The following is a 14947-nucleotide window of genomic DNA, read 5'->3' as shown; positions in this document are numbered from 1 at the left end:
GGACACGGCCTAGTTTGACTCGGATCATGTAATCACTTAGATGACTAGAGGGATGTCTATCTGAGTGGGAGTTCATAAGATGAACTTAATTATCCTGAACATAGTCAAAAGGTTTTTGCAAATTATGTCGTAGCTCACGCTATAGTTCTACTGTTTAGATATGTTCCTAGAGAAAAATTAGTTGAAAGTTGATAGTAGCAATTATGCGGACTAGGTCCGTAAACTGAGGATTGTCCTCATTGCTTCATAGAAGGCTTATGTCCTTAATGCACCGCTCAGTGTGCTGAACCTCGAACATTGTCTGTGGTTGTTGCGAACATCTGACATACACGTTTTGATAACTACGTGATAGTTCAGTTAAACGGTTTAGAGTTGAGGCACCAAAGACATTTTTGAAACGTCGCGAAACATATGAGATGTTTTGAGGGCTGAAATTGGGATTTCAGGCTCGTGCCCATGTCAAGAGGTATAAGACCTCCGATGACTTTCTTAACCTGCAAACTAAGGAGAAAAGCTCAATTGTTGAGCTTGTGCTCAGATTGTCTGAGTACAACAATCATTTGAATCGAGTGGGAGTTGATCTTCCAGATAAAACAGTGATGGTTCTCCAAAGTCATTGCCACCAAGCTGTTAGAGCTTCGTGATGAACTATAACATATCAGGGATAGATATGATGATCCTTGAGGTATTCGCGATGTTTGACACCGCGAAAGTAGAAATCAAGAAGGAGCATCAATTGTTGATGGTTGGTGAAACCACTAGTTTCAAGAAGGGCAAGGGCAAGAAGGGATACTTCATGAAACAGCAAATCAGCTGCTGCTCTAGTGAAGAAACCCAAGGTAAAACCCAAACCCGAGACTAAGTGCTTCTGTAATAAGGGGAACAACCACTAGAGCAGAATTACCCTAGATACTTGGTAGATAAGAAGGCTGGCAAGGTCGATAGAAGTATATTGGATATACATTGTGTTAATGTGTACTTTGCTAGTACTCCTAGTAGCACCAGGGTATTAGATACCGGTTCAGTTGCTAAGTGTTAGTAACTCGAAACAAAAGGCTACGGAATAAACGGAGACTAGCTAAAGGTGAGCTGACGATATGTGTTGGAAGTTTTTCCAAGCTTGATATGATCAAGCATCGCACGCTCCCTCTACCAAAGAGATTGGTGTTAAACCTAAATAATTGTTATTTGGTGTTTGCGTTGAGCATAGACATGATTGGATTACGTCTGTCGCAATACGGTTATTCATTTAAGGAGAATAATGGTTACTCTGTTTATTTGAATAATACCTTCAATGGTCTTACACCTAAAATGAATGGTTTATTAAATCTCGATCGTAGTGATACACATGTTCATACCAAAAGATAGTAATGATAGTACCACCTACTTGTGGCACTGCCACGTAAGTCATATCGGTATAAAACGCATGAAGAAGCTCCACATTGATGGATCTTTGGGCTCACTCGTTTTTGAAAAGTTTGAGACATGCGAACCATGTCTATTGGTGTATATGCATGAAGAAACTCCATGCAAATGGACCGTTTTGACTCACTTGATTTTGAATCACTTGGGACATGCAAATCATCCCACATGGGCAAGATGACTGAAAAGCCTCGTTTTCAGTAAGATGGAACAAGATAGCAACTTGTTGGAAGTAACACATTTTGATGTGTGCAGTCCAATGAGTGCTGAGGCATGCAGTGAATATCGTTATGTTCTTACTTCACAGATGATTCGAGTAGATGTTGAGTATATTTACTTGATGAATCACGAGTCTGAATTATTGAAAGGTTCAAGTGATTTCAGTGTGAAGTTGAAAGATCGTCGTGACAAGAGGATAAAAGATCTATGATATGATCATAGAGATGAATATCTGAATCACGAGTTTGGCACAGAGTTAAGACATTGTGGAAATTGTTTCACAACTGATACAGCCTGGAACACCATAGTGTGATGGTGTGTCCAAACGTCATAGTTGCACCCTATTGGATATGGTGCATACCATGATGTCTCTTATCGAGTTACCACTATCGTTCATGGGTTAGGCATTAGAGACAACCACATTCACTTTAATAGGGCACCACATAATTTCGTTGAGACGACACCGTGTGAACTATGGTTTGGAGAAACCTAAGTTGCCGTTTCTTGAAAGTTTGGGGCTGCGACGCTTATGTGAAAAGGTTTCAGGTTGATAAGCTCGAACCCAAAGCAGATAAAATGCATCTTCATAGGACAACCCAAAAACAGTTGGGTATGCCTCCTGTCTCAGATCCGAAAGCAATAAAGGATTGTTTCTAGAATCGGGTCCTTTCTCGAGGAAAAGTTTCTCTCGAAAGAATTGAGTGGGAGGATGGTGGAGACTTGATGAGGTTATTGAACCGTCACTTCAACTAGTGTATAGCAGGGCACAAAGAGTTGTTCCTGCGGCACCTACACCAATTGAAGTAGAAGCTTATGATAGTGATCATGAAACTTCAGATCAAGTCACTACCGTACCTCGTAGGGTGACAAGGATGCGTAGTACTTTAGATTGGTACGGTAATCCTGTCTTGGAAGTCATGTTGCTAGACAACAATGAACCTACGAGCTATGGAGAAGCGATGGTGGGCCCGGATTCCGATAAATGGCTTGAGGCCATAAAATCCGAGAGAGGATCCATGTATGAAAACAAAGTGTAGACTTTGGCAGAACGGCTCGATGGTCGTAAGGCTAATGAGTACAGATGGATTTCAAAAGGAAGACGGACAATGATGGTAAATGTCACCATTAAGAAAGCTCGACTTGTCGTTAAGATGTTTTCCGACAAGTTCAAGGAGTTGACTACGATGAGATTTTCTCACTCGTAGCGATGCTAAGAGTCTGTTGGAATTATATTAGCAATTACTGCATTATTTATGAAATCTTGCAGATAGGATGTCAAAACATTGTTTCCTCGACGATTCTTGAGGAAAGGTTGTATGTGAAACAACTGGAAGGTTTTGTCTATCCTGAAATATGCTAATAAGTATGCAAAGCTCCAGCAATCCTTCTGAGGACTGGAGTGAGCATCTCGGAGTTGGAATGTATGCTTTGATGATGATCAAAGATTTTGGGTGTATACAAAGTTTATGAGAAACTTGTATTTCCAAAGAAGTGAGTGGGAGTACTATAGAATTTCTGATGAGTATATGTTGTTGACATATTAATGATCAGAAATGACGTAGAATTTCTGGAAAGCATATAGGGTTATTTGGAAAGTGTTTTCAATGGAAAACCTGGATTAAGCTACTTGAACATTGAGCATCAAGATCTATAAGGATAGATCAAAACGCTTAATAGTACTTTCAAATGAGCACATGCCTTGACGTGATCTTGAAGGTGTTCAAGATGGATCAGTCAAAGAAGGAGTTCTTGCCTGAGTTGTAAGGTATGAAGTTAAGACTTAAAGCTCGACCATGGCAGAATAGAGAGAAAGGAACGAAGGTCGTCCCCTATGCTTAAGACATAGGCTCTACAGTATGCTATGCTTTGTACCGCACCTGAAGTGTGCTTTACCATGAGTCAGTCAAGGGGTACAAGAGTGATCCAAGAATGGATCACAGGACAGTGGTCAAAGTTATCCTTAGTAACTAGTGGACTAAGGAATTTTCTCAATTATGGAGGTGGTAAAAGAGTTCGTCGTAAAGGGTTACGTCGATGCAAGCTTAACACCTATCCGGATAGCTCTGAGTAGAGATACCGGATACGTATAATGGAGCAACAATTTAGAATAGCTCCAAGTAGAACAGTTATTTGGAATAGCTCCAAATAGAACGTGGTAGCTGCATCTAGGAGATGACATAGAGATTTGTAAAGCACACACGGATCTGAAAGGTTCAGACCCGTTGACTATAACCTCTCTCACAAGCATAACATGATCAAACCCAGAACTCATCGAGTGTTAATCACATGGTAAATGTGAACTAGATTATTGACTCTAGTAAACTCTTTGGGTGTTAGCCACATGGGGATGTGACCTTGAGTGTTAATCACATATTGATGTGAACTAGATTATTGACTCTAGTGCAAGTGGGAGACTATTGGAAATATGCCCTAGAGGCAATAATAAATTGATTATTATTAATTTCCTTGTTCATGATAATCGTTTATTATCCATGCTAGAATTGTATTGATAGGAAACTCAGATACATGTGTGGATACATAGACAACACCATGTCCCTAGTAAGCTTCTAGTTGACTAGCTCGTTAATCAATAGATGGTTACGGTTTCCTGACCATGGACATTGGATGTCGTTGATAACGGGATCACATCATTAGGAGAATGATGTGATGGACAAGACCCAATCCTAAGCCTAGCACAAGATCATGTAGTTCGTATGCTAAAGCTTTTCTAATGTCAAGTATCATTTCCTTAGACCATGAGATTGTGCAACTCCCGGATACCGTAGGAGTGCTTTGGGTGTGCCAAACGTCACAACGTAACTGGGTGGCTATAAAGGTACACTACGGGTATCTCTGGAAGTGTCTGTTGGGTTGGCACAAATCGAGATTGGGATTTTGTCACTCCGTGTAAACGGAGAGGTATCTCTGGGCCCACTCGGTAGGACATCATCATAATGTGCACAATGTGACCAAGGGGTTGATCACGGGATGATGTGTTACGGAACGAGTAAAGAGACTTGCCGGTAACGAGATTGAACAAGGTATCGGTATACCGACGATCGAATCTCGGGCAAGTACCATACCGCTAGACAAAGGGAATTGTATACGGGATCGATTGAGTCCTTGACATCGTGGTTCATCCGATGAGATCATCGTGGAACATGTGGGAGCCAACATGGGTATCCAGATCCCGCTGTTGGTTATTGACCGGAGAACATCTCGGTCATGTCTGCATGTCTCCCGAACCCGTAGGGTCTACACACTTAAGGTTCGATGACGCTAGGGTTATAAAGGAAGCTTGTATGTGGTTACTGAATGTTGTTCGGAGTCCCGGATGAGATCCCGGATGTCACGAGGAGTTCCGGAATGGTCTGGAGGTAAAGATTTATATATAGGAAGTCCTGTTTCGGCCATCGGGACAAGTTTCGGGGTCATCGGTATTGTACCGGGACCACCGGAAGGGTCCCGGGGGCCCACCGGGTGGGGCCACCTGCCCCGGGGGCCACATGGGCTGTAGGGGGTGCGCCTTGGCCTACATGGGCCAAGGGCACCACCCCCTAGAGGCCCATGCGCCAAGATATAGGAAAAAGGGGAGAGTCCTAAAGGGGGAAGGCACCTCCGAGGTGCCTTGGGGAGGATGGACTCCTCCCCCCCTCTTAGCCGCACCCTTTCCTTGGAGGAAGGGGCAAGGTTGCGCCTCCCCCCTCTCCCCTGCCCCTATATATAGTGGAGGGGAGGGAGGGCATCCATACCTGAGCCCTTGGCGCCTCCCTCCCTCCCGTGACACCTCCTCCTCTCCCGTAGGTGCTTGGCGAAGCCCTACAGGATTGCCACGCTCCTCCATCACCACCACGCCGTTGTGCTGCTGCTGGATGGAGTCTTCCTCAAGCTCTCCCTCTCTCCTTGCTGGATCAAGGCGTGGGAGACATTGTCGAGCTGTACGTGTGTTGAACGCGGAGGTGCCGTCCGTTCGGCACTAGGATCATCGGTGATCTGAATCACGACGAGTACGACTCCATCAACTCCATTCACTTGAACGCTTCCGCTTAGCGATCTACAAGGGTATGTAGATGCACTCTCCTTCCCCTCGTTGCTAGTCTCTTCATAGATAGATCTTGGTGACACGTAGGAAAATTTTGAATTTCTGCTACGTTCCCCAACACTTTCACCAAGAGAAATTTGATTCCCCCCACTAATCCCTAGCGGATCTTGTTACTCTTGGGTGTTTGAGCACCCTAGATGGTTGAGGTCACCGCGGAGCCATAGTCCATTGTGGTGAAGCTTCATGGTGTCGTTGGGAGCCTCCAATTAAGTTGTGGAGATAGCCCCAACCTTGTTTGTAAAGGTTCGGTCGCCGCCTTCAAGGGCACCAATAGTGGAATCACGGCATCTCGCATTGTGTGAGGGCATGAGGAGAATACGGTGGCCCTAGTGACTTCTTGGGGAGCATTCCGCCTCCACACCGCTCTAACGGAGACGTACTTCCCCTCAAAAGGAAGGAACTTCGGTAACACATCCTCGTCTCCATCGGCTCCACTCTTGGTTATCTCGTGCCTTTACTTGTGCAAGCTTATTTGTGTTGCATCCCTTGCTTGCTTGTGTACTTGTTGTTGTTGCATCATATAGGTTGCTCACTTAGTTGCATATCTAGACAACCTACTTTGATGCAAAGTTTAATTTGGTAAAAAAAAGGTAAAAATTGTTAGTTGCCTATTCACCCCCCCCCCCTCTAGTCAACTATATCGATCCTTTCACCATGTTTACAGTTTGTGAGTATAAGGGGCCTGCTAGAGTTGCTCTGAGGGCATGACCCGACTCTTAAAGCGCCCGCATACGTGCGGACATGTTGTGTCGTCCAAGGCGGGTCTGTATCGATCCGTCAAGCGGTTCAGACACAGTTTCTCCCATAAACCGGAGAAAATATGGGGGACTTTACGCGCATCCGGACCGTTGCAACGCCCGCGTCTGACCGCCTGGCGCACCCAAATCCCCTCTCTCACCCGCGCACGCTTCCCACCCGAAACGGTCAGCGCCACTCCAGAGCATCAGTGTCGCATTTATGCTCGGTCAGAGCGGACGCGACCTCTCATTGGCGCCCGAGAGAGCGCCGCTTCCCAATGCACGCGACTGCTCTGCGTTCAAATGAGACCACCATCTGTTCCGTCTGTCGCCCACATTAATGACTCATTGTTGCCCATGAACCTACTTCGGCGCCACCTGTGCGTCCCTCTGTCGCCCACCATTGCCGCCTCGCCAGCTTTATGAAGTGTAGCCCTGGCCATAGCTGCATTCATCCTCCTCGGTCCCTTTGTCCTCTTCCGCACCACACTCACCATGGCCTCCTCGTGCTCCAAAACTCTCTGGGACAGACTGTCTCTGGAGCAGAAGAAGGAGATAGCCGCCATTGCTGCCGGCTGGTAGACCGGTAGGCAACCGGAGGCCGACGACATCCCATTGGAGAACGCGCCCGAGGACTCGTCGCCGCCACCCTCCTCGCCGGTGCATTGCACCATGACCATCGCGTTAGGCTCATGCCCAAGCGGGAGGCGCAGGCCGACACCGCCTACAATCTACAACTCCCCAGGAGCACCAATAGGCGGAGGAGGAGCTCAACGCCGGCAGGAAGGTCACGTCGGACGTGGATGTGACAGAGCAGGGGGTTGCTCGAGTCGTACTGTTCCGCTTGCGAGATCTGCCTCACCCGCTGGCAGTACCGCCAACGTTAAGCGGAACTGGAGGCCGCCTACAAGGATTACAACGAGGCGGCGGACAAGGTGTGGGGCAAGAGTGACGATGTGGAGGACATCGCCGGCTCCACCGAGGCCGCGCCCCGCCGCCACGACCACGAAGGCGGCACATCTGTGGGCGCCACCGGCAGCGAGGAAGGGTAGTGCAAGAAGGCCACCACTTCCCCCCCTGAAGCCAAGCTTAGTGGGTTGAACATCGTCGGCTGATTAGCCATTTGGCGGCAGCTCCACTTCTCGGGGCTCCAAAGCCGGAGGTTACGAAGACGGAGCTGGAGAGCCGAGGCGGAACTAGAGAAGGCGAAGCTTCAGTTATCGGGATCATGGCCGGACATGGGAACAGGCGCCAACGATCATTTAGATTAGATATGTTGTACCTACAGAGTCGGACGAGCTCCGCTTTTTAGTTGAAGCATGTCCGAAATATAATATTTTTCTTCATGTTTATATGAAATCCATAGTGTTTGCATGAATCTCGTCCGGTTTATACCAAAATCCATCCGGTATGCACGAATTTCGTTCGGTTGGTTTAAAAAGTTGCTGAAATGTATGTGGACATCGTTGGATGGCAGGCTCCGATGTCAGTGTCCGCGGACTGGTCCATCTGTCCACGAATGGATGCGGAAGAAAATTTGTGAGTCCATGTTGGAGGTGTAAGGTGTGAGTGTAGATGTGTGTGTTGCCCACGTGACGCGCCGCCTCTTGTAGATGCTTTACTTTGCATCTCTCTATAGAAATATAATACTACGTCATTGGCGTCCTTAAAAAAAACTTAAGAGCGCGTAGAAGTACAAGGCTGACATATATATGTAATAATAACAATATATAAAAAATAAAAAATCTTGCCGCGTGCTGGTCATGGTCAGGTCGTACTATATATCTCTACTCCTAATGGAGCAGTTGGTAGTCTCGCTTCCAGGTTTTTTTTCGTCCCACCTACATGGTTTTTTTTGGTACCTCCTCCCACCTCTGACTTATCCACCAGAAATCGAAAAAACCTCCTCCTGAGGCCCCAACCCGCACCCATCCACGTACAAAAAAATAGACCTACGAAGGTTAACCAACGAAAAAAGACCTACGAAGGTTAACCAGCGACGAAAAAACCTAAACCTATCGCCCGCTCCCTCGCGCCCCTGTTGCTCCCTCCTCAATCCCGATCTGGATCGAGGGGACGAGGAGCTCCTGCCTCCCCGACGGCCGGCCTCCTCCTCGCCCCGCCGCTGCATCCGGTGCCGCCACGGGCTCTGGAGCCAGGGAAGCCATGGCCTGAGCTCGGCCTCGAGGTCCCCCCGCCGTCTCCTGCAGCTTCTGCCCCGCCGCCTCAACGCCCGAGCTCGCCATCACACCAACCTCGGCGCCGCGCCGCCGCCGGCTCTGGTCGCCTCCACCTCCGCTCCAGGCAACCCTCGGTCGCCGGCTCGCTGGAGCACGACGGCAGACGATGGATGCCCTGGTTGTGTGTGACGGTTGCAGTTCTTACGCGCAAGCTAGGGTTGGAGCCGCCAGCTCTTCATCCTGCCCGCCGGCGGCGAGTCTTCCCGTCCCGCACTGCCGCCTCCCCGTTATCACAGGTATCTCCACCCCTTCCTCTTTCCCCCTCTTCTCTCCTCTCCCTTCTCCCTCCTCCTTCTCTGTTCCCTTCCTCCTCCCACCCCATTATCTGTTCATGTTGTTGGCACCTGAAGAAGTTGGTGGCATGGTGAATCCCCTGAGCAAAAGTTGCAGGAGTCTTTGAAGGAGTTGGAGAAGTCTTCCTTGACAAGATTAGATTAATTTCCCCACTCTATGATTTGGATTGATTTCTTGAATTTAGCCAAACACCTTTGCTTGTGCTCCTAATTTCCCATCACTCTTTTTGTCACAGCATGTCAAAACAATGGTGCCTTCACCCTTGCTCGTGCCTCAACCCACATGGTCATCTTTGAGACGTGGTATTCAGTCACATGACAGAGTTCTCTTTGTAAGTGATTAGATGATTTGGAACTCGCTCACTTGATGCACGTTCTGGAAGCTGCATCCACCACTGATTCTTGATATCACTCGTGTGGGACTCTCTGTCATTTACTGATTTGAGCATATGTTGTGGGTTGATGTGTTGCAGATCCTTGAGGTCAGGTGCGGCAACTAGCGACATGTGCTGGAACTTCTGGCTTCGCTGGCGGCGGCATCACCTGCATCGACCTCTCCCTGGTCGCCTTCGAGAGTGTGTGCGGCCAACCATCAAGCTTGTTATGACGCACTTTGAATTTCCGAGCAAGTCGCAGCCTTTTCAGATTCATCAACACAGGTTACATCAGTAGTCAATATGGTTCAGATGCATAATAGTACGTACTTCATTTCCTTTTTGTTGTGTACGGTGTCCTACAACATGGATCATATATATCGGTTATCTTTCAGGTTCAGTTTGCTGTGGCAAATTCTTCTTGAATTTGTTGCAGCAAACTTGTGGTCATGTATGGTTTTTAGTTTTGCAAGCATGCATAGTTTAGAAGTTAGAAAGCTCGTTCATGTATTGTTCTAAACTGAAAGTTTAAGTGGCTTTTCCACCCATGGTATTGTGGTGGTCATAATAGCACACCTCACAATTATTATGGCCAGATCTACAAGCACTGAGCGTTGTGTTTTTTAGCCCCCTCTGTTTCTCCTGGGCATCAATCTATGCGCAACAAGCTCTTCAGTGCTTGATGACAAATAAAGGTTGCATCTTAGATATTTGCTTGATTTGAATGAGCCATTTTGCTGTCAGCTAAACTGTTAAAAGTCAGATGTAAGATTATGTTTCTTGGCACATGAGTTATTTTTCAGTCAACGCGTGGCGAGTCCACTTCGAACTGATATATGCACTTTTTATTTGAAACTGAACCACCATGGTTTAATTTTATTTTCATTTGGACAAGTTACCCCAAGTATCATCAGTTCATGATGACTGGTTTGGTGTGATGAATTGATCCTGGTGCTGATTTAAGAGTTTTTTATGATGCTGTCTTGTAAGGGAGTAAGGTCCGGTATCTATATGGCTGTTATTTTAGCTCTTATAGATTGCCATATATGACATGCTAATTGTTTTTAGCTCTTGATATAGTTAAACTTTTTTTTTCGAAACGGAGGCAAAAGATTTGCCTCATCCATTAAATGGGAGGAGAATAGAGTTAAACTTTGGATGCACCAGTGCCTGATGCATATGTTTGTTTACTTGGTTTGAACTCTGAATGATATGTTGTTATCCTGCACGCATGCCTGATGAGTTGGTGCTGCTGGTATTTTGAGGAGGCAAGTTGTGGTTTTACTCCTGGCCCTGAGAAGGGTGAACTAGGCCATAGCGAGTGCGCCTTCAGGAACATCGAGTCAGGGTGCCTCACTTTCTATTTCAGTCTGCGAGGTAATGAAGGCAAAAAAAAGTTTCTACTCGCCCTGTTCTTGCAACTAAACAGAGAAAAACTGTGTGGTTACTGAAGCATTATGGTCTATAGTTACCGAAGCATTGCATTTGTTGAGAAAGTGTTCCTTATACCATGTAAGTAGGGACAATTACTATTTAACTAGGTACAATTAATATTTAACAAGCCACAGTTGATCAAGCAGTCAATGCTTAAATATGCCCGTACTCTGTCGTATCCAGGATGGAGCTTTGCTAGCTTTTGAGTTGGATTCTTTTGACTGCACCTAAATATGACAAGCCGACAGTAAATGAGCTCATTTTAAAAAACTACAGTTTAAAGGAAATTATTACAATATGTATATCAATTCCAACATTGCTATCTGAAGGATGATTTAAGGACTATTTGTCTCTGATGGCTTTCCCTGTTTGGCTCCCTTTTCTGTGAGTTGACTCTACAGTTCTAGGATCTTCTCTGTAACCATAAATTCACAGCTTAGCAAAAGTATATATATACTTGCTAGACCTTCTCATTACACTCTTTCACTTTTTTGGACTAATACTATCCTGTATAGACCTAATAACAGAAGACATGGGAAATGCTTTCGTAACATGATGTTTTTTTTGTTAGATGCTCTGTTTATTTAGTGTCGTTGATCCAAAAACTTGAAAGTGTAGAAATGTTCATGCATGGGACTATAGAACCAAGTATTTGTCGATTTGGTGATGCTTAATTCAGAGTTCTTATGCATCAGATTGGAGTGTTAACACAAACCTGTTATTTATTTCACTTCATATGAGTTAATGCCAAGGCCTTTTTTGTGTCCCCTCTAATCATTGCATTTGTATCTTGATCATTGTATTACGAGAAGCAAAATATTTCTCATGTTTTGCTCAGTGTGTCTACTTATCTTATTTATTATATTAACTATTTTTTGATGATATTTCACAAGAATGACATTGTTAGATTTAGATTCATTAGGTTTCAACACATTTGATGGTAGGCCATTTCAATAATTCTATTTGTTTCAGGCATTGGTAGATTGTGTTACAACTGAAGAGTTTCTTGTGCTAATACTTGCAGATCTCGACACACCCTGAACAATGAGCACATGTTACCAGCCACATTCCACACAGGATGTGTTCTTTTCAAAACAAAGATACCCTGATACATGATTATTCCTCTTTCAAGTTCTTGATCCTTGAAGATACTTGCTAGGTTTCTAGCTGATTTTTTGGTAGTATAAGGCTATAAGCTCGATGTATATGGCCTGAATATGATCTGATTCAGAGTACATTGTGTTCTGAAGCTTTTTACTGTATGGTTCTCTCTTGAAAGAATTCAAGCCATTGTTCGATGGGAGAGAATAGTTGTAATCCTCAAATAACTGTCGTACCTATTCATCAGCTGACACAATTGCCACCGAGATCATTATTTTCCTTTTTTTTCAGGTTTTCAACATCACGAATTTCATACTTATGGAGTGGAGCTACCAAAATATCTATTGAGGTAAAATCACTATATACATATTGTTTTCCCCACATTGCATCAGGCGACACACATCTGTTGCAAAGAAATAGGCATCACCTGTGTGCTTGCTTTTGTTCGCTTCTAGACGGAGGGAGTACTACTAGATAGACACATACTTCTTTATGCAATTCTTAATTTATAGAAGCAGACGAACTGATTATGTGGATTGAATATATAATCCCATGTGTAGGTGCTATCCAAGTGTTGTGATTATTTAGCACACACAACTTGCAGGGAGATAACTCTATACTATGAAGACTTTAAAATACGAGTGCGTGTCGTTGGTGTTTTTGAAACCATCTTCCATCACGTCTAATATTGTTCTATTTCATAATAGTAATTGTTCAGCCTTTGACTGACATATGGATGATTTTTGTAATATATTTCTTTCTTCCATATTACCAGGAAATATGTCGAAGCACAGAATATATTCCATATGCAGTGGACTAACAGAACGACACAACACATAAAAAGAGGAGTATAAGTGGAAACCTTTCTTTCTCTTTAAATTCTTGAGGACTGTAACATTATGATGAAGGTGGAACCATAGAGAGATGTGTATTTTTAATTGAGATATTTTCAGGAGTACCTTTGCAAAGCTGATATATCTTTCTTTTACAAGATATGGTTGCACTTGCTTCATCTACATAGGCCGTCTGGAATGCCATGAGGCCGGGATTTGTGTAGGAAATCTTCAAAGCTATTATATTGGTCTCAAGAAACTTGCAATACATCAATGCATTTTTATTTTTATTTTTTTGCTGACACCACATCTACCACCTCTTCACTAAATGACAGAGGTTGCCAGCAGCTGCACATGGAAAGATTGAATGTTATATTCTGTCTACTAATCAATAAGGAGGGAGATCAAAATTAATGCTCTCAAATATTCGCCTGATCATTTGTATGTTTCTGCAATTTTCCTGCTTGTTGGAACATGTTTGATGTACTTACACATTAACAAAAATGATCTGTAACATTCATGAAAATATTTGAGTTTGGTCCTCTGCTTTTTTACTGTTTATTTACTCATGAAGATAGTAGATGTCCCTGTTTTTAAATATAGTTATCTGTGCTTCCAGTTGGTAGAGATCAAAGTATTAACTCGCCGATGTAGGGGAAAAGAGCTCTTTTATAGACACTACTAGCAGTGGATACAGGGTGAGCCGTTTTGAAATTGTTTCATAGAATAACTCCCGTATAAGGTCTGGTCTTTTGGGTATATAATCCTTTCTTGAGATGAGCATTGGCAGCTCACATAAGTATACAATAGTATATTTGACAGATGATGATGATCATTGGCAGCTCACATAAGTATACAGTAGCATATTTGACAGATGTGCATTGGCAACTCTTCTAAATCTGTGTTTTACCATTTAACAATGAACTATGTAATTTAATCAATAGACTCACTTCACTTGCCATGCTAACTGAAAATCTATATGTCAAATGATGCGACTGTCAAGTGGAAGTTACTTATATTTTCTTACGTCACCTGAGAAGTTTCTTTTTAGCAAGCTTGTTTAAGTGCAGCCAAAGTGTACTCTGTTTTTTAGACGATCTCCATGTTTTCTATTGAGATCAGAGAGCAGCTGAAGTAGTGATGGGACTATACCATTTTTAGGTTCTGAAGGCAAAGCTTCTTACAGAGTTAGTCACATTTGTCAGTTCTGTGAGTAGAAAAAATCTTGATAGCTTGTTGCTTCTGCTCAGTGTGCTTGGTGCATAAATTGATTGCTTGCTGCAAATGTTGTTTAGTGTCCTATTTCATGGTAGCTTCGGATGCTATATATTTGGAGATTTTGTTGCCGGTATTTGGAGTGCTAGGAGAGTTTCTAAACTACTGTCACGACATCATAGATAGGATAGTGAACCAATGTGACACATGTATAACATTTCATGTGAGATTCTTTGCAGCAAACTGCATGAGCGAGCGGTCCATAAGTATCGTGTGAAAGAGAGAGGGCACCATGGCGAAGATGAGGTGAGCGTTATCCGGTTTTAAAGGAGAAGACCCCAGCGAGAAATCACCTGCTAAGATGGGAAACTGAGCGGTAAGGCAGGAAAGGGAAGTGTGTGTCGTGGGGTGGGGTTTTCGTGTTGGGACCGCATGTTGGGATAACATATGGGTTGGATTTGGGGGCGTCCGGAGTATCCATACGGTTAAATTTTGGGGAGCTCGCTTAATGTCCTAACATGTTAGGACATATGAGGGAGAAATAAGATTTAACCTTGGATATGATCATTTGTGTGATTTATTTGTATGGATCGTAGCCCGTAGCAACGCACGGGCGTTCTACTAGTAGTTATTAACAACTCGGCATGATGGCCTTCCAATCCATTTGAAGTCCTAGGTCTGAAGTAGTACTCAGCAACTAACATCAAGCAATCAATTTCAATTAGTGCGCTTCGTTACTGGCCTGTCAACGGCGATGGTGTGAAGTGTGAACCAAATTAGGCCACCCATTTCAAACGTCTCGCCAAATGGTGACGCCAGTTCGTTGGGGCGACACAATCAGCCGCGCCATGACGACGATGGTTTTTGCTCCCGCGAACGTACGACGTCGGGCAACCGAGCATCGCAACTTTGCTAGTGTTTCTCCAATGTTTTGGACCCATGCGGAAGAGAAAACGATCGTGCATTACTTAGCTAAT

At 44.4% G+C, this 14947-nt stretch overlaps 1 long non-coding RNA gene across 1 annotated transcript; it reads left to right on the top strand.

Moving 5' to 3' along the window:
* The first annotated feature begins 9607 nt into the window (after window positions 1-9607).
* On the top strand, window positions 9608-12915 carry LOC119309082. The gene is made up of 3 exons (XR_005150362.1): window positions 9608-10764; window positions 12214-12271; window positions 12698-12915. It is a non-coding gene; the product is annotated as an uncharacterized LOC119309082 (long non-coding RNA).
* Window positions 12916-14947: the final 2032 nt, after the last annotated feature.

Source organism: Triticum dicoccoides, chromosome 5B (assembly GCF_002162155.2).
Source record: "Triticum dicoccoides isolate Atlit2015 ecotype Zavitan chromosome 5B, WEW_v2.0, whole genome shotgun sequence".
Classification (NCBI taxonomy): Eukaryota; Viridiplantae; Streptophyta; class Magnoliopsida; order Poales; family Poaceae; genus Triticum; species Triticum dicoccoides.
Note: the sequence above shows the minus strand (reverse complement) of the source record. Positions and strands in the feature narration are given on the sequence as shown.